Source organism: Anser cygnoides, chromosome 6, assembly GCF_040182565.1.
Source record: "Anser cygnoides isolate HZ-2024a breed goose chromosome 6, Taihu_goose_T2T_genome, whole genome shotgun sequence".
Classification (NCBI taxonomy): domain Eukaryota; kingdom Metazoa; phylum Chordata; class Aves; order Anseriformes; family Anatidae; genus Anser; species Anser cygnoides.
In genome coordinates this window covers 42,042,918-42,057,635 of record NC_089878.1, presented here as the reverse complement: position 1 = coordinate 42,057,635, position 14,718 = coordinate 42,042,918, and the positions used below count along the sequence as shown (strand labels likewise).

Below are 14,718 nucleotides of genomic sequence, written 5' to 3'. Positions count from 1 at the left end.
TCTCCATATCAGCTACCCTCAGAAATTCTGGGACAGCATGTTTTCTGCAACCTGATTGTAAAATATCTGATCTTGAAATGGATGAGAATTTCAACTACTCACTTTTGCCAGAAAACAAATGCAAAGCTCCATCCAAAGTGTGCATAAAAAGGACACATTATACACTTCCTGCCTCACAGGACTAAAAATAGTGATCAACATTATCTATTATTAAGTAAATACTTTTGGAGGTTTTAATGTGACTTTTAAAATATATTACTCTTGTTTCACATAGATTTTGATGTTTTCATTAGAATATATAACTTCTAATCTCAGTTACCTGATGTAGAGTGGTATCTGTGCAATGACTTGAAATACACAATGACAAAAGTAATGACGCTCACTAAGACTTCTTTGGGTAGGGTAGAGTCACAGAGTAGCTGTGGCTGGAAGGGACCTCTGGAGGTCATCTGGTCCAGCCCACCTGCTCAAGCAGGGCAAATAATACAAGGAAAACTTAGAAACTGTACTAGAAATGAAATTCAGAAGATTATTACTTTCAGAAACTGCAACTGCCTTAAATGGATCTGTTAACAAACGTGAAAAAAAAAAAAGGCAAGACAACTAAGTGACCCTAAGTCCAGGAAATAAACATGAATGCAAGGCTCATAAACATAGCACAATTCCACTAAGATAAAATAAATTAAAACAAAATAAATTAAAACAAAATTATAAAAATAAACAGTCTAAAGCAGTAACACAGAAGATAAATTCCCAAGTTTGCTAATTTAATATTCTTGAGCCTGCACAGAGACTAGACATTAAGTTACAGAATCCAGGAGATACATGAATCAATATATATCTTAGGAATTTATATGTACCGTCTCTTCCCCCTGACTATCTTGGTCTTCAGTATCTTTTAGCACATTACGCTTTGTAACATCCTTCAAGGAGGGTAGCAGTCTTATTTTTGTTTTACTTCAGAGAAGCAAAAAACAGTTTGTTGAAGGTCATAACAGGTGAGTCTTTACACGATGGCCAAAGAGGGCAGCTGTACATTCCTGCTGCACTGTGCCAGTTCTGTCTGAACACTCAATAACGTGATTCGACACGCTAACTGGCAGGAAAGGTAACCTTCTTCGTGTTTTCTGAACGGCACTGAGGGGACGGATGAGCCACAGAGATGACATCGGAAAAAGCAGGATCCCACGGCAGGTACAGCAGGAAGGAGAACCACGCCTTTGAATCACAACAAACTGCTAGGTTGGCTCAGCTATCTCCTGAAATCTCGCCCACAGGAATGTGGCAAAGCAGAAATATTACCCTCCCTGCTTCCTGTCTCAAATCCTGGGATTCTACCCTTTCTGTCTCTTATGAAGTGCAAATCTTCTGTTTTGAATTAATTGGTTATGCTCTTTTATGAGCAACACTCAGACATTCCTCTGTATCGCGAACTACAAGGAAACACTCAAACATCCATGTTTTGCCAATTCCTCTTCACTTAAAGCACTTTTTATTTTAATGTATAATGCAGTAGGATTAACAGCCCTTGTTACAATGTTAAAACGAGTCCTGTTTGAACACTGAGGAGAAGCAGTATCTACCACAAAGGACTTACATGCTGGATTGAAAGAAGACTGGAGGCTTTCTTGTGAGAGAGTACTCCCTTCACACAAGCAGACTGCTGAAACCGCTCGCATGAGCTCACATGAGGTACACGCTTTAGATGTAATTCCTTGTCAGCAGTAAGGCCACAAGAGAGCCCAAACTAGGGACAAAAACATATGTAAAACATCCCAGAGTTTGCTCCAGCAAGAAAAATTAAAGGCTTGTCTATACAAGGTGAAAAGTGCTTCACATTCACACCCTGCCTTATTCTGCAATAACTCCCTGGCGTAGACAAGATTGTACACGCTCTTACCAAAAATATGAAATACCTGGCAAGTCCATATAAAGTTTTACAGCTGTCCCATTGCTTCCAGTAATTAAATAGACAAGCACCAGTAAGAGCCTCTAACGCCAATGTCAGGAAGCATTTCCTCCACAGGCAAGTCCCATACCCCCCCCCCCCCCAAAAAAAATATCTTCACAACTAGAGTTTAAGTAGTGGAACAATACAAACTTGTATCCTTTAAAATTAATTATTCGTTACTATCGTAGATCTATGTAACCTTCATAAGTTTGCCAAGAGAGTATATACTGCTCTGCCTTGGCCAGTTACTGGGATGGCTGCAAGCATTCCATTTAAATCAAATGAACCAAGTTCACTGATTTACAAAGACAACAGATGCAACAGCGGCAGACTGAAGTTAACAAGAATTCACTTAGCATGAAACCCTGTGGATAGAAGAGAAACTGGAAAGAAAAAAATCATTTGTCCTGGTAAAAACTAAGACTTGAAGAAAGGAAAAGGACCGTTTAAAGCTCTCCCTCAACCAAGCAAGTCTCACCAAGGAAGAAAGCATTTGGTTTTCCTGTTAGCAGACCTGGTGAAAATAGGAGGAAAATAAAAAACACAGGAAGCATGTCATTTCTAGCAGATTGAGGGATGCTGTTAGATGTCTCAGAGACAGCCAGCAGGTCTCTGTGAAACAACGCACCTGAGGAGAACGCTGTGCCAACACCAGGAGCTCTCTCGAGAAGCCCCAGACGGGGCTGCAGTGGCACGCGCTACGGCAGAGGCTGCAAGAGCCCTGGGAGAACGTGGTACAGGCACAGGAGGAAAAATCCCCTCTAACAAATCTTGCGGCATAATCCTCTGGTGCAGACTTCTACAGCACTTTGAACTCTACAGAACAAAATAACAAAGTCACTTTTGCCCTCCTTTCTGCATTGTCTTTTAGTCATAAAGTGCAGAATTATCGGTCAGGAAAAATAAAACACCACATTATTAATTACCCCCCCCCCCCAAGATTTCAAAAACACGCCTGGTTTCACTGAATGAGTGTAAAGTTATTTTTAGGAAGCGTTCCATCACCCGTTGATTGACTTGCCGCAAACTTACAGAAAATACATCTGGTAATGCACCATGGTGGCACAAGCAAGCAATAGCTTAGACACAGAAGAAGTGAAAACCCTACACTAAGCAGCTCTGCCTTCCCAGAGTTTTAAGCATACCCAAGAACTCTGAAATTGGGCACTAGTTCGGTAGTACATCACGACAGTAGGCAGGTACATCATGCCAGGAGGCACAATGTTCCTATTCCATTCCACTTTTGCCAAGTATAATTTAACTGAGGATAAAGGGAAATTTTCCCGATGTCTTTTCATTGTTTCTTAAACTTTTCAAAGTAATTCTTTCATGCCTACAAAGATTCTAGATCAGTACTTGGAAAGTGCTGAAGATTTTACTTTGTCATAGCAAAACTATGTCTATAGTTTGTGGCAGTAACATTCCTCCCTCTTGAAACTTTCAGTTTCAGGCAAATATTGTAGAAAAATCCAGAAACTCTGTCCTTACTTAAGCAAAAAAACTCCCTTTCTGACCTCAATGGGAATCCAGCCCAGTGTAAAATAGACCCTGAAGCACATTAACGATCAACTCAACTCAAAGGCATTTCTGGTGTAAACCACAAAAACAGTCCCCTCCAAAATTCACATTAAGAATTTTTTTTTTTTTTTTATGTTTTGTGACTTGTTCAAAACCAAAAAAAAAAGAAACAAACCCCCACACGGTAACAAAGAAAAGAACCAATCCACACATTAAGCTCTCTAGCAACTTAAATTTCACTTAAGTTTCAGAAGTCACAGGTCATATTCTGCTTCTATTCATTCTTGCTTTCATGTTGTTCAAACCCTAACTTGTTAAAGTTTGGCGAGAAACAGAGATTCAGAGGAAAGGACAGCTGTTAAGAAAGAAATTGATTAGTTTCATTTTAAGTGACTGAAAGAAGAAAGGTAGTCTTTACTCAAATTCTAACATTTTTCCAGATGAAACAAAGCTGGTTTTAAAAAAAGTTTAATCTGGTGTCTGTCTCTTCCAGCAATTAAAACACCACAGCTATTTTAAGTGCAACAGCTCTGAATTTGACTCATAACTACCAGCTTTCGACAAGTCATAGATACTTAATAATTAGTACTTAAATATAATTAAGTACACAGCAGCAAAGTTCCACCAGAAGCTAACACAATACTGAAAGAAGCAAAACCATTCCACGCTTCAGTGGAACAGGGCTCCCCACTGCCCACCTCCCGCCATGTAGCTGCAGAGTTCACATTTACGCACTAACGTACACATCAAAAACTTTCTTTGAGGGCGTTTCCTGTGTTGCTAACAAGTTGCAGCTTCTCTCCCGCTGGATCTAGATTTAACCAAGACTATGATCAAGTCTTAAAAAAATAAAAATTAACCTCAACCCATCAACCTCCCCCCTAAAAGAAAACCACACACACAAAAAAGCAACCCCGACCCCCCCCAAAAAACCAACCACCCAGACCACATATGCAACCTGGATACAAGGCAGCAGCCATTTCACATACACTGTTGTTTTTAAAACTATTAATTACCAAATATATGAAATACGCAGCAAACAAGCAGCAAACCCTCACCTTTTCATCCCACACGTTTCTGAAATTGCACCTCATATGCTACTAGATACAGATAACACAAGCACTGATAATATTTGCTAGTTCTATAAATATACGTAAAAATGAAAGATCTTAACAGAGGAAGTCAGAAGTTCAACTATAAGCCAAGGCTTCTCAACATGACCAAGAATGCTTTGCTCTCTGCATTAGAAAAATAACCATGGTGGCAGCTAGGATTACGCCAAAGAGACTGCTTAGGAAGTCTTCAGATTTTGTTACAAACGCGCTAATTCTTGAATATGTTAATTAAAGATTTGTCTGAACTAGACAGGGGGAACACACAGAAGGGAAGGGGAAGAAACGAAGTTAAGGGTTCAGCATTAAAACCACTGACTTGGGTCACGAATTCACCCACCGCCGTTGTTCCACGGCGCATCCTCCAGCATGGGCACTGCTCGAGCCCCGCCACGTCTGTAACTGTTCCCCCTCCCACGCAGGGGGGTACGTGTTGCACGCTCACCTTGCATGCTCTTCTTTGATACATTATTTCTTACAATGCTGGAATGTGATGCATAATTACAAGAAAAAAAAAGTTGACTTTGAGCAATACTTGGATCACTAATCAGAGGGCAAGGAAGGCATCACAGGCCAGGTCTGGAGTCTAGGGAGACTTCTCTGAAATACAGACTAGTGTCAGAAAAAAAATCTAAAACATGAAAATCTCCATCTACTGATAATTCACGAGTCCTAACTTTAAAGCAGCACCATGAATTTAAGGAAGCTGATAAAAAAAAAAAGCAGAGAAAGATTTAAAACACATGTCTGTAGTTTTGTACCTTCTGTGGCTGGGATATTTAAGATCAGTAAAACTAAAAGCTGCACCTAGATTTCCAATTTCATACACTTCCAGATATAGCTGAATTTGCCAAGGCACTCTAGAAGTTTCTCAGGATCAGCCATGCTCCCCAAATGATTTTGACCATCCGGACTGCAGAAGCGCCTGGGAAGTATTTCACAAAGCAGTGCTTCGCCAAACGAGTCACCATGCAAACATTAAAACCCAACCCCTATACCTGTTGACACGTTATTTAGAGAAAAAGTCAAACGTTTAAGTGAAATTTTCAAGTCTCATCTGACCTTTAGATTACATTTAAAAAAAAAAAATCAATGAAGAGCAGACCTACTCAGTCACTTGTTGAGCATTGCTACTAACTTCAACAGTGTCAAATGCTAAAAGGAGCTCTTGATTTGACCTCAAAGACATTTTAATTTCTGTAAACAGCAATGCAAAGAACTTCAGGATATGGCTGAACCGATCCATGGTTAAGGCCCCGGGAGTATCTCCAGCTGCGCACGCTGCACAGCCCAGCACGCTGCTCTGCGCACACGTCAGTGCTGGCCTCCCACGCAGCAGGACACCAGCAAGGAGATGCTTCGACGCTGGCACCTGGCTGATCTTCAAGGCATCTCACCCAACAGCTGAGCTGAACTTCTGCTTTCAGACCCACATCCCAGCTAAAAAATACTATTCCAGACAGAGAAGAGAAGATAGAAGAAGTGAAATGCTGACTGGGACTTGGCACTATCTCAGGAAATAAAACACATATTCCAGCAACTACTCCCAGTCAATTCCTCTCCCAGCAATGGAGAAACACCTCTAACAGAGGCTTTGTGTTACCCAGCCTCCTGCTTCCAGACTCTCACGAATATCACTTAGGTACAGGAGTATCTCCATACATTATACAGGGAGGCTGAGCACTTAAGCCAAGATATTAAGATATTGCAAAATTTAATATTCTGGTTCCAAAGTGCCTTTATGGCTTAAGGCTACGGCTTAGTGCGCCTCCTACCAGTGAGTGGAGGGGAGGAAACAAAAACAAACAAAGAAAAAACATGACTGAAGAAACAAGACATTAAAAAGTTGAAGTCATTACACTACTGAGAACTACACTGCGTATATTTCAAGATGCACGCTTGACAAGGATGGATGAAAAAGACGTCTACACAGTTATTCAGCACCTACACAGAACAGAAGCCTGAAATAACTACAAGGCAAACTCTGCGGGATTAGTCTCCTTATGAAGCCAAGAGGAGAACAACAACAAAAAGCAACAGGAAACTTTCACTCCAATAAGGAGATCAGAGGCGCAGTATTTTGCCGAAGCACAACAACGGATGGCAGAAGACCTGCATTCTGGTTCAGACTGTGCAACAGACCCCACACTTCAACCTGTCTCCGTTTTGCACGAGCAGCAAGGTACGTTGTGCTGGCCTCAGGACAGTGGATGGCAAGGCTAAGAACAGAACAGGGAGCATCTCAAGATCTCTACAGTATATTTTATACTTAGATAAGTACCTTTAATCAGGTAAGTGTGCTGACATCCTTATAAAAATATCCTAAATACAACAAATACTAAAGAATTTAATCAGTCATGCTAAATAATTTTAAAGGAGAAGGTAATAAGAGACAGGATAGGAATTTCACACATTAATATTAGGCTGTGCACCAGATATTTTGCATTTATGAGCAACTAACCCCTTTACTTACTTCCCTTCAGGACAAGATGAGACTTTACGGCTCCACCAAAACAAACTTTTTTTAAAAGGCACTTTTAAAACTACTGTTAAATACAAAACTAAAAGCACTGGGAAGATCATGCACTGTTTTCATATTTGCTCTTTTTTTCCCCACTCCATGTGTTAAACTATACCTTACATATTATCTAAAAGTCAGTTTTATAACAGCACTGCCTCTACAAACATTTTTTAAAACTAAGGCCATATGCATTTCTAAGGCTATAAGTTTTCTTCTTTTCCTGTTGCCACAGCTTTGTGGTAAATAAACTCTCCAGGGCCCACGTATAGCTTAGGGAGCTGGAAGCAGCCAAAAGCCATGAACTGACCCCATTCTTTTCATGAACTGACCCCATTCTTTTCAAACCATAGCCATACATGAAATCTAAAGCTGACCTTCCTCTGTCTTTCTACAAAGCATGAAGATCTAGCTTCTGACAGAGCTTGAAATACTAGTATTTAGTGAAAAGAGCATCTCTACAGACAAATCTTAAGTTTAAAGCCATGATTATAAGTCTCAATTTGCAGATGTGTTTATGGGTGTCATTACAAACAACCAACAGATCAGGCCGATGTTCCTAGACACTAGAAAGTTTGAAGGCGTGTCGATTAATCTTCCATCTTCAAAGAAAGACTTAATCCTGATGACAGTACGAAATTCAGCTAAAGAAAAACAGAATAATTCTGCTAAGACTGCTTAGCTGTCTTCCAGAGTGTATGCTCAGATCACAAAGTTGCTATGGCATCAACTTCAGGACTGCGGTTAGACACACAAAACGTCTTTTTCCTACAGACTGTTATGGGAAGCTGAGCGACTTTGGCAATGCACCAAATATGTTGTGGCTCTACAGCCGATACCATTTATCACCATTCCGATGGTTAGCTAAGCTCAGAAAGCAAGACGACCAGCACCTTAGAGCGCCCACATAAACGAAGCTCTAAACACACTGCACTAGCAATTACAAACAGAAATTGTATTCACGCTTCCCTCGTTTACTAGCATTATTTAATGTCACGATACTACTTTCCCATCACTTAAGTGTTGGATCAGAACAAACAGGAGAAGGCTCATTTCTGGCAGCTGCGTATCAACCAACCGCGGGAGGAAGTTCTGCAGGATGCAAGATATCACACTGATTTCCCATCCGCATTTCCTGGCGCTTTTTAATTTCACAGCCATCGAGGTACTTTCTTAAGCCACCGCGATCCGAAACACGAGCTCACGCGGTATTTTTACAAGCCACTAACACGGACCGAGCAATCCTGCGAAACTCCGCGGCAGCGTGGCTGTGCGAGCGCTCAGCGCAGCCCGGCGGGGCGAGGGCAGGCGCGGGGCGGGGGCCGGGGCCGGGGCCCGGTCAGGGCCGGGCCGGGCCGGGCAGGGCCGCGCCGCCGCGGGCCCTCCGTCGCGGGGCCCGGCCCAGCCGCGCGGCGTCCGCGCCTCCCGGGCGGGCACCGGGCGGGGCCCCGGCACCGCTCCGCGGCCCCACACGGCCCGGCCCGGCCCGGCCCGGCGCTCCCGCCCGCGGGACAACCCGGCTGTCAGGCGCGGCCGGCGCCCGCGTCCTCCTCACGGCTCGCCGCCGGGCGCAGCAGCCGCACGGCAGCCGCGCTCCCAGGGGGCCGGGCTCCTGCTCCCACCACGGCGCGACAACCCGCCGGCCGGGACGCGGGGCAGGCGGCAGGCAGGCGGGCACACAGGCCGGCCTGCCGGGCTGCTCCCCGGGCCTCGCCCCGCGGGCGCTGCCCCCGGCCCGCCCCGGGCCCGCCGCGCCTCTCCCTTCCCTGCCCCCACCCGCGCGGCGCGGCCCCGGCCCCGCCGCCCGCCCCGGCCCCGCCGCCCGCCTCGGCCCGGCCCCGCCGCGCTCCGCGGCCACGAAGTTTCTCTCGCGCCGGCGCCGCCGAGCGCCGCTGGAGGGAGCGGGCGAAGGGCGCTGCCCGCACCCGCCGGCACGGGGGACGGGGAGAGAAGGAGAAGGGGGTGCCGAGCGCTCACCTCCGTCGCGCGGACCCCGCTCGCCTCGCCGACGGCTCCCGCGGCGCGGCCCCAGCCGGGCTCCTCCGCGGCCAGCCAGGCGCGGCGGCGGGATGAGCTCACCGCCGGCGGACGGCCGCAGTCCCCGCCCCGCGCACCCCGCGGCCGCCCCTCCACAGGACCGGCTCCGCGGGGCGGGGAGCGCCCGGGGCGGGGCGGTGGGACTCGGCTCGGCGCGGCGCGGCTCGGCTCGTCCCTCGGCCCGCTCGGCACAGCCCCCGCGGGACGGCCGGGCGCGGCCCGCGGCACGGCCCGCAGCAGAGCTCAGCGGGGCGGGTGCCGGCGGCGCCAGGCCTGGGCCTGCCCCGCGGCGGGCCCGAGCGCGCAGGGCCCGCAGGCCCCACGCCCCCGCAGGCCCCACGCCCCCGCAGGCCCCACGGCCCCGCAGGCCCCACGGCCCCGCAGGCCCCACGCCCCCGCAGGCCCCACGGCCCCGCGCCCCGCCTCGCGGCAGCGCCCCCCCGGCGGGCGGCGCACTGGCGGCGGCCGCCAACCCCGACGGCCCCAGGGCCGGGCGCGACGGCTCCGGCCGGCGGGGTGCCGGCACCTCGGAGGCTGCTCGGTTCAGGCGTACGCGTGCTGATGCGCGCAGCCTTTCGAGCGTGTCCCATTCCGTCATCTTTTCCTCATCTTTTTCTTGCAGCGTGCTTGGACGTCAGTGGCCTCAGCTAGGTTAAGGATGTTGAAAACTTGCGAACGCGGCTCGGGTCTGTGGTGCTTCTGCTCTGAATGCACGAACCACTTGGGAGCGACCCGTCCCCGGAGAGTGCCTCCTCACGCTCGGGGAACGTGCAGGTTCTAGGTACCTCCTGAGTACTGCGATCACGCTTCAGACAACACGGCCTTGATAAAAAAGGCTGAAACAACACTGAAAATGATTGCATCGTTGCAGACGAGATCTGCAAAGGACAAAGAGATTGGTGGAATGTAATTGATACTGACAAAATTTCTCAGAGGCATCCAAATTACTTGGTAAACTGGGCCGTGCGAGGCATGTAAGACAGGCAGATTCACACTGACTCATCTGGGAACAAGGAACGAGAGCCATGCCCGCAGTGCAGAAGGCGAGATGCTCTGGCTCGAAAGCAGCACCTTTGAAAGGACTTGGGGCTATAATGGTGATGCAACTCAACAAGAATGGTGCTGCAGCAAAAAAAGTTAATGCATTCTTTGCACATATAAACAAGGGATTAGTGAGCGTATGCAGAGGCAATACCACTTCTGAATACACCCTTGGTAAAACAAGCACTGGGATATGGTTTCTGGTTTCTGTGTCGCATTTTTCAAGATACTGAAAAATTGGGGTGCAGAAGAGAACTGAATAAATGAAGGCTGAAGATGATGCAGTTACAGTCCTAAAGCATTCAGTTCTTCGACAATATAACTGGGGAAATTTGATTATGATATATAACTACTGTAATGGAAGAAAACTTGACATTAAAAGCTTATTTAACAGACCTTAACTCAGGCATTTTCTGGCTTCTGAGATTTGACTTTGCAATCTGAGCACTTGTTTTCTTTTGTTTGTTTTGTTTTGTTTTCTCTTGCATATTTTCATAAGATGATGTGAATCATTCCTACTTGCTTTTTTATTCATTTATTTGAAGCTTACTTTCACGTGGAGATCACTAACAAAAGCATATAGCAACGCTGGCTAAGATAAATACTGAATCCTTTTTATCAAAACCTATATATATTTGTGTTTTCTCTGTTACAAAATGAGAAATGAACTAGTCCATATTTTTATATAGACAGTAGACCAGTGACATTAATTTCAGGATTTTTTTCATTTAAAAATGAAAGATTCAGTTCTGAAGTTTAGGGTTCTGAAGGTTTTAACCCTAACCCTACTCCTGCTGTGTATTTAGTGAAACCATCAGTAGATGTGCAACAGTGGCTTAAAACTGGATGCTGCTTCCCTTGTATGCTCCCTACCCTTCTGTTGTCTGCAAAGTATGTGTATGTATGTATCAGCTCCTCAACTGACACTTTTTCTGATCAGCCTATAAGGTAAAAGAGATCTGAGGACCATTTACCTTAATATAGTGGTTTGAAAACTGCAGCAATAAAACAAATTGTGTTTGATGGAAAAATGCAATTGCTAGGTAATATTCCCAGGTGGAAGGGTGGTGCGGATGGTTGAAAACAATTTCAGGTGTCTATTTTTAATCTGCCATTGTGTATCCCTCAGAGCATTTAGTCTGTATAAACAGTTCAACTGTGTTTGACAGTAACTTACTTAAGTAACTGGTACTTAGTAATCTCTTAGTTCCCCGTTGCAGAACTCTACTTGAAAATCTTTATGCTCACTTCATGATTTTTAAAATATGAGATTTAAAATCAAACATCAAATGGATGAGCAGAATATAACTGGTGACAAAGATCTCAGCATTACTCAAAGAATTTGTTAAAACATTATCTGAGTAGCACAATAGTCATTCTAACTTGCTTTTAATGTTGACACTTAAGATTTTTGCAGAAGCAGGGAGGATTTGTTATATCACAAGAGGTAAATTGAAACAGTTCTGTTGGCATAAAATTCTATTTGAAATGAAGTACAGATATTTTTACTTTGGTGTAGCTAACTGAGGTTATTGCTACCTGTGGTAACCCTGATGAGCTGTATCAAAGTAACCACTACAGAGCATTATCTCTAGGTGGTTTTTACATCTAGATAACCATCTCATGTCAATGGTTTTAGAGTTAGGTTTGTTTGTTTGTTTGTTTTAGTAGGTAAAGACACATATAGCAGTGGTGGTCTGAATGCCATCATTATGAGCACAGCAGTTGATAATGTTAGTAGAAACATTCATATGATGTATTTTTCTCTCCCAGTCTTGAATGGCTTGCCTTTTCCATCCCAAACGTCCAATACTCCAGCTGTTCCCTGCATTTGGGCCAAGCTGATTGGCTTCCCTACATATAATTTCTACATCACAGTTTCATATAATTAACAAAAAGACCAATCTTCCTCACACCAAAAAAGGAAAATGTAGGGACAGTATGAAATACATCTATAAATAACAGTAAGGATTTGCTGAGCGAACTACGATTTATCTTCATGTTTAATTCATCACGAACAACTAAATATGAATTTAACAGCAAAATAACTACTACAGATTCAGAGTACTGCAGGACATTTTCTATGCTATGCATGCATTTCACGCAGCATCTTTCAGTGGGTCTCTGAGGGGTACAGAAGAGAATCCATATATGCGTTCAAAAACAAGTTGCAGTCTTACACAGAAGAGCATCCTCAAAAGAACACTTGACATGATTGCCTTGTATGGTGTTGGAGGAGCAGAGCAACATGGAGACAAATGCTCTCAGGGGTACAACAGCAGAAAGTCAGTTATCTCACACTTCTTTCATTTTGACTTCAGCAGCTCAGTAGCTGGAGACTAGTCCCAAAACAAGGGCAGAACACTGTGTGCAGCTCAGCCACCAGCTTTTCCCTCCTCCTGCAGAGAATCACATTCTCTTCCCTCCATTCTGCATGTGTGATGAGGCCTCTGTCTGGAAGAGAGGAGTTTTCTCTGTCTCAGAGGAAATGTCTTAGCTCTGGCAGCCTTTTATGATTTTGTCTCTGAAATCTGAGACAAAAAAAAAAAAAAAAACAGAGCTATGATGCTGCTGTTGTGGGATCTATTCCTAGTCACGCTCAGTGCTAGCTCTCTCTTCCTCTGTATATGAACTTAGAAGCTTTGAAAGACAGTTTGCTGTTAGTTGGAGTTAGGACCTGCTATTCCACAGGAAAGCTCAGAATCAGGATATTTTTAACTGGGGCTTGATTTTAACACGTCCCTATTTGCCTCATCAGAGCAATACTGTTGCATAAGGATTTTTGCTCTCCAGTACTTTTGGGAACAATTCAGCCCACAGCTGTTTATCTGCCTCTACTGTTCTGCCCTCTGCACCTTCCACTCATCTGTTCAGATGATTTATTTACTCTCAGCCACTGACATTCTTCGGCTCTTCTTTTCTCCTTCCCACAGAGGTTATGTCTCTGTGGTGGTTTCTATCATTCTGCCTTACTTTCAGAAATAGAACTAACTAATACTGGGGAATCTTTTAAGTGAGCGTAACAGCATTTTAAGAAGTACTCTTCACTACAGGAAACAACAACAGCAAAAAGCAATGCAATTTAGCAAAAAATATAGGGTAAAAATTTCAGTACACTTTACGTAGCCTCCTGCTTGAAATTCAAGAAACCACAAGACAAACCCCTACACGTATGAGAACTCTTGCTCATTCAGAATGTCCCATGTAGCCCTCTTTTAACTTCAGCAGTTCTAAAGGCAGTCTTTGAAAATGAGTGAGTAGTTACTCATTCCCTGAGCACAAAAATATTCAGATGCTAAAAAGTTAGAAATAATGATTTGAAACATTTAAAGGTCAGAACTATAGATTCCTTTACGTGATTGATACACGTGGATTTTTAATTACAGTTCAAGCAGTAAGTCATGATTTGTCTAGACTGCCTATGGGCTTACTGAGTGTGCCAAAATTAGCTTTTATATAGATAGATATAAAACAGATAAGTGAAAACTTTATACACTTATCTGAAAGAAGAATTTGGATCAATGATTAAGGCCTTTTATCTCCTTACAATTTCCCATCTGTCTCTCCGATCCTGCTATGACAATTCGTCTATCGTTACTGGCACCCAAATGTTCCAATTTCTTTATGGAGTCATCTGAATAATAAAAAAAAAAAACAACGAAAAAAAAACACATGAGGACAGCATATAATGGTGGAAGCAAAATTGCTACAAAAGACAGCAGTAGGAAGTAGGAAGAAGGCACTAGTAATATGTCTTGGAGACCAATTTAAGAAAAGCTAGAATTTCTTCTTTGCTCTTTAGGCTCCCTCCCTTTCCTTCCATCCTTTTGTTCCATGTCAAAATAACTAACGTAGACTGGTGCAGAGGGTAGGGTTTATTGGTGTGTTTAGTCTTTGTTGTTGTTGTTGTTTTTACTTTAGTGTATTTAGCACAGCACATCAGTTCAGAAAAAGCACTAAAGAAAATAGAAGAAGGTTTGCATATCATAAAGTTTAGAAGAAGCTTGTTGTATATGAATTATTTGCTCCAAACTATAATAATATCATAGAATGAGGGACACGAGTGTTTTATATTTGAAATAATGCTAGTAGTATTTATCTGGAAATGAATCCCTATGTGGAGACTAGTACTGCATTCCCTATCGTCAAGGGAAAAAATTACTTTGATACGTAAGAAATGATGCCTAATACTTCAGAAATCCCCAGGATGTAACAAAAAATCCATGAATGTCTTGAAAAGCTGGAAGCACTAGAAACATCTATCTCATGAAAACAGTCATGAAAGTAAGGAGATCTGTGCTTATGGCTGGTAATTTGTTCTGTTTCACTAGTATACTTTTTATTCATACTTCTAGGGCAATAGGGCTAGCATACAGTATTAATTTATGTTTCTGAAGATTCTGTTGGGAAAGACTGTCTCAAAAGAGACTTAATGGAATTTCTTCTCTGTAAACAGATGACGATCTGTTCTTAGGTTATAGTTCACTCTGTCAGAAAACTGTCAAGAACACCGGTGCTACTGAGGTCCTTCTCAGGAACAG

At 44.0% G+C, this 14,718-nt stretch overlaps 1 protein-coding gene across 4 annotated transcripts in view; it reads right to left on the bottom strand.

The window, feature by feature from the left end:
- TANC1 (tetratricopeptide repeat, ankyrin repeat and coiled-coil containing 1) overlaps nucleotides 1–9,210 on the bottom strand; it is a 95,639-nt gene extending 86,429 nt beyond the window's left edge. For 2 of the 4 annotated variants that reach the window (XM_066999071.1, XM_066999072.1), the window contains exon 1: nucleotides 9,077–9,207. The gene's annotated coding sequence lies outside the window, so the exon portion shown is untranslated. Of the gene's footprint in view, nucleotides 1–9,076 lie in introns of all 4 variants that reach the window. The other 2 variants (XM_066999073.1, XM_066999074.1) reach the window with 2 other exon arrangements.
- Nucleotides 9,211–14,718: the final 5,508 nt, after the last annotated feature.